We start from the raw sequence: 12,167 nt of genomic DNA on the forward strand, positions 1-12,167 counted from the left end.
TATGACATGAAATAGTTGAATCTACGCTAAAATGAAAATCGGTTTACGTAGAGCTCGTAGATGAGTATACAAACAAAAACATGAGGATGAAGGAGTTAGAGTACATGTAGGTATATGTCTTGTATATGGATGTGTAGAGCATTCACCTACTGCTGCACCTGTGCTTCTTTCCGATCTTAAAAAGTTAGACGCGCTAAGTTCAAGTAACTTACAATTATTGGATCAACTACGATAGGTTACGATACGTTGTAACAAGTCTAGTTTTTCAGTCTATAGACAAAATTACATACTTATCCTACATGACTATATGTATGAAATCAAAGAGTAAATATTCTAAAATGTTGCTTATTTTTGCAATAAGTGAATATATCCTATAACGTGTCGTAATAATATGATAAGGTAAAAAGTAAATAGCCACAAATGTCGACGTCAAACGATTTTTTCCCGCACCACAGGCAGGTAGCTGAACCAAATTGTCGAGGATTTCATTTCATTTCACGGATACCTTCCATTTCATGAAATTTTAATCAGCACAACATACTCTGTGTATCTACTGGATTAATAAAGGCGAGTATACATCGTTTCAGTTCACGATGTCACCGAGTATGAAAATTGAAGAATTTTGATAAGTATAAGTGCAGACTGATAGCTTCTGCGAATGAAGCTTTTCACCACGGCAGGCACTGGGTAAAATAAATTATTTTTACACCAATTGGAGCGTGACAAAATCGATTGGTGGCGAAGTTTGGTAATTACCGAGTTTAATCACTTTTGGCCGAAGTTGCGGGATTGTGTCAAAGCGAACTAGTATAATGAAAGCTTAACAATGACGCGTTTATAGGAGCATTGAGTCAATCCGATGGGCGAATAAATTCATGGCGGACACAGCGCGCTAATAATCACACGCGCCGCAAACACATAGTTTATACGGCACAACTGTATATTGCGTGCGAGAATTTATTTCAGTTAATCTTGTTTTCATAGTTGCTTATAAACAGTTTTGGCCAGTGCCAATAAAGGCCTTTGTTTTACGAAAATGTTTGTACCAGAGATTCATTACTTCCGATGTTGTTTTGTTAGGTAAAACCATTTCAATACACGTTACTGGTCATTCCGTAAATGTGTCTGGACGCGAATTTATCTTGAAGAAACTTGATGCGAGATGTTGTACTATCCTTAAAGACTTTCGACTTGAGAAGTAGACGGCGATGCAGCTACACTAGACTTATTAGTTTTGACTTGAACACTAATGTAATGTACGGTAAGTCATCTAACATGTATGTATAAGTCGTAAGAAGCTTTTGTTCTGAAGGGAATCAAAATGTTTGTTTGGAAAGCATGTGAAAGTTTGTTTGACCTGCCTCATATACTTTCAGTTAAACCTTTTAATCGATAATACTTTCATAGAAATATAATCGGCGCTAACGTAGGTCCCTATATTATGTAATTTTATCATTAATTATTTTTAGCACTGTTTCAAACTAAAATGTCAAGTATGAAATAGCACCCAGTAGTAACAAATAGAATATAAATCTTGCAGCGCAATTATAAGTTATAAAAGCAAGTTTTACTGTCGCAATGTGCGCTGTGCAATTATGTAAATATGCAATTTGTATGACGCTTTGTTAGTTACTAGGTGTCTGCTCAAATACTGACGGACCATTTACCTAAATTGAAAAGATAACTAGGGATTTATGCGATTACACCACATCGTACAAATTCCTTTTATATCAGTGTTCTTTATGTGACACGCCGTAATGGGGAACTTCGGTATTTTTAGATTTCTTTCCTGAAATTGTGCGATAAAAGTGTTGCGAAGATTCCATTGTGGAAAACCGAACTTAATGGGAACTGTTACGAAAATAATAAACACTTCTTTGTTGTTTCGTTTATTTCTGCAAATTGTAAATAAATGAAGCAATATTTTCTTTCATCCTATTTACAAAAATATTTCTGACATAATTCGCAATTTATAAGACAAAGGAAATCTGGGGCGATGGCAGAACTAAATGTAATAAAGTAATTTATTTATTTTTTCTCTTAAACTGTAGGATTATTTATATTTAATTTTCAGTATCTAGCAGCCGCAGACTGGTTTACGACTTTGTCCCTTCGCCATTCTTGGACGGAAAATTAAAGCAATAAAAAGTTTGGATAGTCAAGGAGATTTTAACTAATCAAATACTGGCCAGTGTTTGAAAAACAAAACCTTAGCCGTGGGTGGTTTGTTTTTTTTTTCTTAATATTGTGCATGACATTTTCTTTACCGTAGAAAGTAAAAATATGTCTATTGAATTAGAATTTCTTCTTACTTAATAGCTAATTAAGCGTTACTTGTGACTGGTCGGTAAGTATATTTTATTTTCTTTGAGGAAGGAAAGTGATTTTCATTTCCTGAGCAATTGAAAAGGATATAAAACTAATGGAGCATGTTTTATAACTTTTTTATACGTGCTAGTTCTAAGCACTACCTATCTTTCTGATAGGTTTTTCAAAAAGGCGATGTATGTTTTTCTGTACAAATAATCCAGTTGCATGTTGTTACACACTACCTCTTTTTTTATCGAATTACAAGGACTTTTGTACAAAATTATACTTATTATGAAAAGCATACAAGCTTGCAAGCTTTCCAACTTTCAAGCCAAAAATAGCCAAAGGATATAACGGATTTACCTATAATCTTTTACATTTAGTATATGTTTTTTAGAAAAGCGCGCGAAATTCTTTCAATTTGGTTTAGATTGTTTACAAGCGCTTATTCGGTATTGATTAGAATGTAGAATGTATAACATGAGTTGTTTGACAGTAGTGTCGAGTGGCGGGAGCGGGTAGTGGGCTCCGGAGCTGAGCGCGTGGGGAGTAGGGCTGAGGCGCTGGGCTCGAGTCGGGCGGCACTGTGGCGGATCGCGCTTGACGTCAGCGTCCGGGCGCGGACGCGGACGGCGCAGGCGCCCGGGCCCCTCTCCCCGCGCGCCGCGCCCCGCCCACACCCTCGCCCGCCACTTCTCGGGCGGCGTGCGATACCTGCACCCGCTCGTCCGCCCACCACAACTTTCGCCTACCCGCGCCGATGCAATAAAATAAACTTTACGTTAAAAGTGCGTGTGGGAATTAACGGACTTGGACTGAATTTACTTTTCAGTGACATTATTGCTACTTCAGTGTTTTGTTAATAGTTCGGATGTTAAAAGTTCAGGTAAGTAATGTAGTTTAGAAATATAGTATTAAGAATAATTAATTAAGCCTATTTCTTTTCTAAAATAAGAAAAATAATAATTTATAAAAAAATATGATAAGTTATGTATTTTATGGGCTAAACACATATTCACAGAATTCTCCTTTAATAAAATTTAAAATAGTCTATCTAGGCCCAATTTCGTGTAACTGCGAAATTTTTATACTTTTTTCTCGGAAACTGGGTGCATAAAGTGCACTCTGGTAGGCAAATTGGCTCGAAGAGATAAACAAACGTTATTGGGTCCCGATGTCAAGTGCATGGAGTGCGGCGGTTGCGTAACCGGCTGCGCTGAGATCAAATCCGCGACCCTAGCGCTGATCTTGTCAACACGCGCGATATTACGTACTAAACGAAAATAATGCTCGCTAAAACTTTTACAGCAACGCTGGAATTTTATGAACCATACGGCTTTGCTGAGGTTCTCTCTAGCTAGACGATATCGGTTTTAGTTTTGGCATAGGTATGTAAAAATGGTACCTAGTTGGCATCGGATTCCCGCCGTGAGAATCGTTTCTGTGCCAATTTCTGGGTATCTCTGTTAGTGGATGAGATAGTTCAGCACTATTGTGTATGTGAACAAGTTAAGCCATTAGAGATAATGGTGCGTAACAAGTACAAAGACATTGGAATTGCGATGTCGAGTGCCATTTTGTTATCATTTCAACAAAACGCGTGCACGTTTCGAGATAATCCCTGCTGAATTTTGGTAATAGACTTTCGAAAGGTGATTTACGGCTCCATTTTTGGATTACCGAATAAAATCGGTGATTTAACTTGTAACACGGGATTATGTTCGGCACTTTTGAATTTTGCGTCCATTTTATGTAGGTGCTGAAGGATTCTGTTACATGGAATCTGAAGACATTTGAAAGATGTATATCTTTTGAAACTCTGTAAAAATCTGTTAGTATTAAAATAGTGTGGTGACGTTTTTGGAAACTTACAACAGTTGAAGTAAAATGGCGCACATTGTAAGGCGCGGGCTGTAGCTTAATTGATTATATTATTTCAATATAGTCTTACAATTAAACAAATGAATGTGTGGATGTCATGTAATGTTTCTTACCTAAATGACTCATGGGCTTTTCTTTTCCGAAAATGTGTGAGCACTTTCGTAAATGGAAACGCGGTGTAAAGAAAAGCGTATGAATTTTATCTGCACGTACATAAAAACGTTTTATCACCTGTGTACAAGGTGTTACCTGCCATTAATATGTTTTCAAATAAGGTTTCGTATACATGGCGAATAAAACTGCTCAGGGCATGATGGCGCGGACGTTAAATTTCTCTCGCATGTGTGGCCTGATTTTTTAAAACCTGCGACCTTAATGTCAGTAATCACGGCTTTCAGGATTGGCTTTTTTCGTAACTGGTTTATCAATTGGTAGAGTCAACTTAAAAATCTTTTTGAAAATTGTGGATAACCTTAATATATATTTTAATTTACAGAGATTTATACTTTTAAATAGAGACTTATAAGTAAAGCATACTTAAGCGAAGACTGAAAATGTGTATTAAAACGAATAACGTAAGGTATAACAGCATTAAGGTGGGCATTTGTAATTTAATACCACTCTCCGGTTTATGAAGATAACATCATAAATTATCGTCGGAAGTAATTTCAGTGACAAGAACCAGCCGTATAGAATGTCAAATTCGTATACAAATAAGTTAATTATTTCCAACGGAGCCTTTCAATGGACCGTGTCTATTAAATTGTGGTATCAATTTCACTTCTCAGATCCCTATGTAGGAAATGTCTCCAGATGTGTTAATTAACAGTTCTTGAGACAAACGTGCATTGTTCCACAGATAACAAAGTCTGCTTCATTATATGTATTACGTTGCATTTACCCGCATAACAAGTGAACTCTTTCACAAAATAAAATCTATTTGAATGCTTTCACGGGTGTGTTTATTCTTTCAGCGACAATGGATACTATTCAAATAAGATTCGTATTTTTTCGTACCCTTCATGCAACGTTGGATTGTTTTTGTAATCCTTTGCTTTGCTGAGAGATTTTTATAAAAATCGAGTTATTTTTTGTTTTTCTAATGAAATTGGTTTTCGCGAAATTCGAAAATAGTTGGTAAACTTCCTTTATTTGTTTAAGAATATAGTTTTAGCCAATGCCAAATGACATGAGGAGTGGTAGGTATTTGTGAATACATGTAGACCTTAAATTATTGAAAAACAACTTATATTGATCTATAAAATATGGGCCGCATTTAAATTTTGAAAATAGCATCAAATTCTCAATTGTTATTTTGTGTTTGATACTTCTACCATTACGTAATTGTTTCCGAAGGTACAAACTACGTCATGCGTTAAGATGTTGAATCAATTATTTAACAGAGACCTTAATGGATTTCATTTTCGTTGGGTATTATTCTCCATTAGATTTCAATCGGAAACACGTCTGGCCGTGTATTTAAACAAACCCCACTCACCCGGTACGTTCCGGACAAACAACCTGACCAAATGTGTACTTGACTGAATCCTATTTGTGTACGAAGGTCGGTAACGGATCCATTCTTGCCTGTTTGCTGCCCGTATTCCCTGTGTAACCACCCACCCGACACTTCTTAACCAAACATCCACCTTACGTTCCAGAATTTTCTTTTTCATTTGTTGAATAACGTTAATGTCATACGTTTCTTCAGTTTTATGCTCGCGCTAATAGGAGCAGTAAACTTTCATAGTTCTCTAAAAAGGCTTTCACGATGATGTGTAATAATAACAGTGCTTGGATCGTGTCATAATTCTGCTTGGAAGTTGTTACAATCATAAAGTTTCTTGCCGGGAGGTTATTTTAAACTAGTTCTTCGTATTGTTCGTAAGGCAATTTTGCTGCATCTGTTCTTTGATAGTTTTAATTAATTTTATTTCCAAAAGTATTTTATTTATATTTTTACTACTATTGGTCTGGAAAATATGCACGTGTATTGGTGCAACGGACCCATCAATAACAAATAAAAAATTCAGAATTGTGATGTAATTAAATCCACATTTTAACAGACGTGATGAGATTTTTGGAAACTTTTGACATAAATATTTGTTGGTTTTGTTATTGCAGTATTCCAAGTTTTTTGGCAATGTTCCGTTTGATGTCTGGATTCATCCCTCTTTGTGGCATCCCATTTTTATACGTCTGTGCGAATTAGCTTCTAAATTGTTTTCATTCGTTCCTATTATTACGTAACGTTGCGTAACCTTTTTGAGTATTACGACTTTTTATTGAAAATTGAGCTTTTGATTCTATGCTCGGGTAAAATTGTATCTCATAAATTAAAATTCGAAATATTATTTAGTAGTTCATGGAGCGAAATGACGATACTAAGTAAAAGTTGTAGGTACTGAAGGTTCCTACTTCTGAAGCTCAGGATGAAATACTCGAAATGTTCAGGTTTAAAATAAGGAGCATCCTAGAATCCTTTAAATTACTTCCCTTTCAGCTCGGGTACTTAATCCTTTTAAATTCTGAAAAGGCGGATTCGTACTATACAGGTAGGGGACATTAATTTATTTCTTTAAGGGTGGTTCTGTTAAACTATGTGTGTTTATTTTTTGGTGAGAAATATTTACATTGACTATAGAGAAAGAATATAAAACCGTTTTTGTGAACAAATTTTCTTCAATTTTAAAGGATGACTATTCGCAGGTATAACCTATTCTTGGTTTATTTACTTTTGCCTTTTCTTAAAGACATTGTTTCAACTGAAAAGTAACAGAGAGTAAATAGCTGTTCTTTACAAACCTCACCGCAATGACACTATAGTAAATTATCCTTTAAAAATCAAAATGCAAATTAGGTCTTTGTGATTAAAGCTTTAAACGTCAAAGCAACAAAACATCGCTGGATGAGCTAAAGTAAGTGGAGGCATAGCTAGCTAATTGCGAATACTATATAGTCAGCTAAGCTGCGTATTAAAGATAACTAGGAACAAGTAATTTGAATTATTACATCTTTGGTTAATGTTTGTGCCTCGGTAACCAAGTCATGTTATAGTATTATATGTAGGTATAGAAATCGTACTCAATTAAATAAGCAAGACATTATTTGTCAGAAGAAATACACCTACTCGTAAAATTACAAAATTATATCACAACTTGGACTGTGATAACTATTAAACGACTGAAATCGTTTTAAAAGCATATGTGTGTATAATAAAACTAAAAACATTCAATCAAATATATTATCAACTGGACTCGATAGTAGAACTATAAACTGTTTAACATGTACCAGGGCACCGGTCAACCACCTGCTAGTTCGTGGTATCCCATATTGAATGTAGGTTCAATTTCATATTCACGATTCACGATTCTCTGTATTTCGAAATAAGCTTTTGAAGCTTCCAGAAATTTTCAGTCCTGGTACCTTTTATGTCTGGAAATCATGCATTATTTGTTCCGTGAAGTATGTCCTGTTTTGATAGCTAGTTTTACAATGACATGTATGTAGTGTCTGAACAGCCCAGCCTAGTTAGCAACTGCATACAGCTTTCTATAACAACCCATAAACGCGATGTCTATGTGAGACTAACAGTCAGTTATCCAACCCTGTGCCTGCCTAACGACCCGAATTCTGCCACCCATTGCTTTTCAAATTACAGCCGGAAACTATGGTAAGCCATGCTTTCTGAGGCGTAGCGGAGTTTCGGTATGAAATGATAGTCAAACATCCACGGTCGTACTGCGATAAGCGTAAGCTTGCTATCGTGTTTTTATCAACAAAAAACTACTAAGGAAAGAGAAAATATAGTCATAAAGAAAACGACCAAATTTATAAACATACAAACTTGGAAATGTGTGCTTAAATTAAGCGTGACTATTAATCGAATTAAAATTGCTCCTCTATTTTGACTTTCATAGCAAGAAAAATCTAACGAGTTAAAAAGGCAGCTCATGCATATTGATGAATCAAGTTATAACTTGAATTTATTGTTGACATAAGACTGTTATTTTAGCTAAAAGCGTTGAAAAATCGTTGGTGCTTCGCAAGGGTGTCTTGTCTTTGCCAGAAGTTATATTCAACTGTCAGCTCACATTTTAGTGGTCTAAAAGTGGTTGCTTGTAGTTTACCTCGTCCCGGGCGAATAGAGTTGAAACAAAGCAATTCCGTTGTGACGTCATTTCCACAGTTCTGTCTTCTTTAATCTGATGTAAACTTTCATAATGTCGTCTTCATCCTTTTATCTGAAGTCGCTGTGATTTATTTGTTAGACGTATAACTTGGGATACGATTAAGACCACCTGTATTGGAAATATTTATCATTGCAGGGGCTTATTGTTGGACAGTCGGCCAATTAATTTTGTATCATTACCTGTCTGAAGTTGTTTTTGTTATTTGAATAATGTTCATTTCTTTTAAACATTTTAGTATACAAGCACTTTTTTGTGAAACAACATCCAAACTAATACCTAATGATACCTGAAAAGCATTTCAGATGAAATATAAACCACCTCTAAAACGCCGCCTGAATTTGCTAATGTCGTTTGATATTTTCTGAGCTCTTAATACCGTATTATTTATCCGGGCAGTGCGCCCCGCAGGGTCATATTTTAGTCAAAGTCCGTGACACCCGGCGTAGAAGGGATCGTTTGTAATGGCACTCGCGGTCATTATCTCATTTCATTTATACTCGGCGAACAATGCTAGCTAAATGTCTGAAACAGGCCATTCCACGGATACTTATTAATGATCGTAGTTCTGACATAGTGTAACTTTACGACTCGCATTTGAACATTCAGCCTTAATATGAATGGAAGAGATGTTACAGAAAATAAAACAAATCTAATTAATATTAAAACTCTTTTGTATAAGGAAAAGCCTTCCAAGAATTAACGCAAAAAGTCGACCAGCTCGGAGATATTTTTTCATTAATTTGGAGAAGGAAAACTTTCGGGGAAATTAAAATACTCTCAGATCCTGTGGATGAGTAAGTGCTTAGAGTTGTAGGGAAATGGACAATATCATTTTAATAACTAGCCGAAAGTATTTTAGAGTTTGTACAATAGGGGCTTTACATCTTTACACTATGTATCATTTCATCATGTATGTATACAGTAACATTGTAATAATAAGGGTGCCGACCCTTTAAACAGCGCGAGAATAACGGTCAAGAAATAAATTACTAAGTGAGTCCGAATAATAACGAGTATGTGTGTACTTAGTTGGCAACAAGAAGTCTCGTTGACCAAGTCTAAAGTAGGCGAATTTATGTGTACCTAGCAAGTTATGTGTGGTCGGTGTTTGTGTGCAAATAGCCCATTTTGTTGGAGCCGTGAAAGCGAAACGTCTCGCCATGTGGTTCTGTTAAGATTTCCACACGGTTGAAGGGTAGTTAACTGTAACTACTCACGTTAGAGACCACCTGTGTTGCAATGAATGCACTCTGCATGTGAGCGCCACCAAATTCCCCCGGCGTGGCCTCGCTGCTTAATTAATGTCTTCATCCCACCTACACCACTTTAACTTAATTGTTTCTACTTACATATTTTATTTTTATGTAGACATGCGTAATGAATATTACTATAATAAAAGTACTTACTAAAATATAGTATCATAACACTAAAACACACCTTTCCATTTAGGATAATCAACTCCAAAATTTCTTCGCAAAATGAAGTGTGTAGTTTTGTCCTCGCGAAAATACCACAAAAGCTAAGCAGATAATTAAAATTAAAAATATACTACAAAAGTTATTTAAGGTGCTTAATTTTAAAACGAAACCGTACTTTGTTTAGCAAACACTTGAGCGCTGGAGCGACGTAGGTCGATATAAGTTAAAAGCTTCAGGCGCTTAGGAACGCGCCCTACGAAAGTTTTCGTATTCTCGCTCGACTTGCGCCGTTACCTATGTACGTGTCGGTGTACCGCGCATATTATATTATTACACACACACTGACTTAAACAACTGAGACGAATGACTTTGTATTTACCTGTAACTTTTTCGACTCCCACTCAGTTATTCTCCTTAACACCCAACGAGGGGGTAATGTTTCTAGCAACCCATATTTACTCACACTGGGATTTTTTACTCGAAGGTTAAACGGCCAATATGAGGTGTTAATTCGCGTTTAAAAATTCAGGGTAGCGCAGTATGAAAAGGTTTAATTATAAATTATATTATGGACGTAACGGTGGTTAATCTGTAACGTGATTTATGTTTTGTAGCTGCAGGATTTTAGCAAATTTTGTTAAAGATCTCTATGAATGTGACTCTTTATGAATATTTTTTTCTTTCACCACAAAATAAGTACATATTGTTTTTGTACTGCATCTTAGATTCATGATTTTATTTTGTCTCTAAAAATGTCAAATAAACACCATTGACAAGTTTAAGACAAAACAAGACTGTACTTCATCTTATTGGTCCGCCGATAAAAATAAGTACACATTCTTGGAACAAACAGTCGATGTTGTTTTAAACCGTACAGTTTATCTTCCAAATAGGCTAGTCATCGTACTGAAGCGTTTTTTTTATAAGTACAAATAGACATTTGTAGTCCAAACTAACCGTTAACGTTCACCGCAGTGACGGTCGATTTGTAACTTAGTACACAGACGAGTAATTGTTAGAGGCTAACAGGTACACACATTGCATAGGCATTGTCGGATCATTTGGCGTGTTAGCTTAGCTCGCAAGTTATCACTTCAAATGGTTACGATTCTATTCAATATAAATGTGGAATTATTGGGAAATATGGCTGTATTGTCGCGTTTTGTATTGCTGAGTTTAGTTATCACTGGCTTTGCTGAAGATATTGGCTTTATTTGGCTTCGATGACAGGCATTTTTAAGATTCTAATTTTTAAAATTACTGTTATTTAAGCCAAAGAATGCATAGCTATAAGTCTTCGTTGAAAACATGGTTCTATACACTTTCTCTAGTGGATATTTTTTTCAAGTAAATGTTAAGTGCCAAAACGAAATAAAAGATTGCGAATGAAATTATACTTGAAGAGTGTCTGAATTAAGTCAGCGGAATCGACGAAGTGGATTTAAAACAAAACGAAACGACTCCGAGAAAGATATGAGACTTCCGAATTAATGAATAAGGCTTTCTTAGTAATTATATTGTCACAGAGTTCAGTTTTGTTAAAATTTCGAACAAAATAAAGAAAAATTGCTATTTGGTTTGTAATTTTATGAAAAGTTGAGGAATAAAATAATACATAAATATCATGAACAAAAACTGTCTGTATGTGATAGTCAGTACAAAATGAAATTTCAAATGAAATATTGATAATGTCATTCAACAGAATAAGTTGACACCGATTCAGTGATCTTAATTAAAACTATTGAAACCTGAAATAAGCGTGACAATTTATTGAAATGGAATTCATATAATTATTGTTTGTTTGTAGTATTATTTTGTTCAATTAATTATTTTACAATTAACATAATATCTACATTTTACACAATTTTGAGATTAATTTATACATTGCAAATGCCCTACTCATTTATCAGATAGCTTCAACCTACAGTCACTCTTTTCAGTTAAAGAACTGTTTAAGGCAACTTTTTAAAGAGCTTTTTTACAAGATAAAGATACTTTATTTTGTAAAACATGGCACATAGCATAGGTCTCAGAATAAGTAGTATCAACTCATGTTTTGCCTTATGATGGCGTACAAAGTTTCAAAATGGTACTTAAGCTAGCAGAGTTCTTGGTCTCTCTGATATGTCTATTTCTGAACAGACAAGAAAGATCTAACTCCCAACTGAATTAAAGCACAAGTACATTACTAATTTCAAAGTTTACGAATCGTATCTTAGGTATAATTCATGAAGATTAGAAGTTTTATAATTCGACAAGCTGCAAGTTACGCGGGTAGAAGAGTTTCTATCTGAGGCAAATTTCGCGTGGGTTCAAACTTATCCCGTGTTGATTTTAAACATTAAGTTCGATCTTTGTTTGAATG

General features: G+C 35.3%; 1 protein-coding gene across 2 annotated transcripts in view; it reads left to right on the top strand.

Annotated features, from left to right (window-relative positions):
* The first annotated feature begins 2,992 nt into the window (after positions 1 to 2,992).
* Positions 2,993 to 12,167, top strand: part of LOC110377235 (uncharacterized) — a 97,898-nt gene continuing 88,723 nt past the window's right edge. For both annotated transcript variants that reach the window (XM_049847323.2, XM_049847325.2), the window contains exon 1: positions 2,993 to 3,196. The gene's annotated coding sequence lies outside the window, so the exon portion shown is untranslated. The remainder of the gene's footprint in view (positions 3,197 to 12,167) is intronic.

Source organism: Helicoverpa armigera, chromosome 4 (assembly GCF_030705265.1).
Source record: "Helicoverpa armigera isolate CAAS_96S chromosome 4, ASM3070526v1, whole genome shotgun sequence".
Lineage (NCBI taxonomy): Eukaryota > Metazoa > Arthropoda > Insecta > Lepidoptera > Noctuidae > Helicoverpa > Helicoverpa armigera.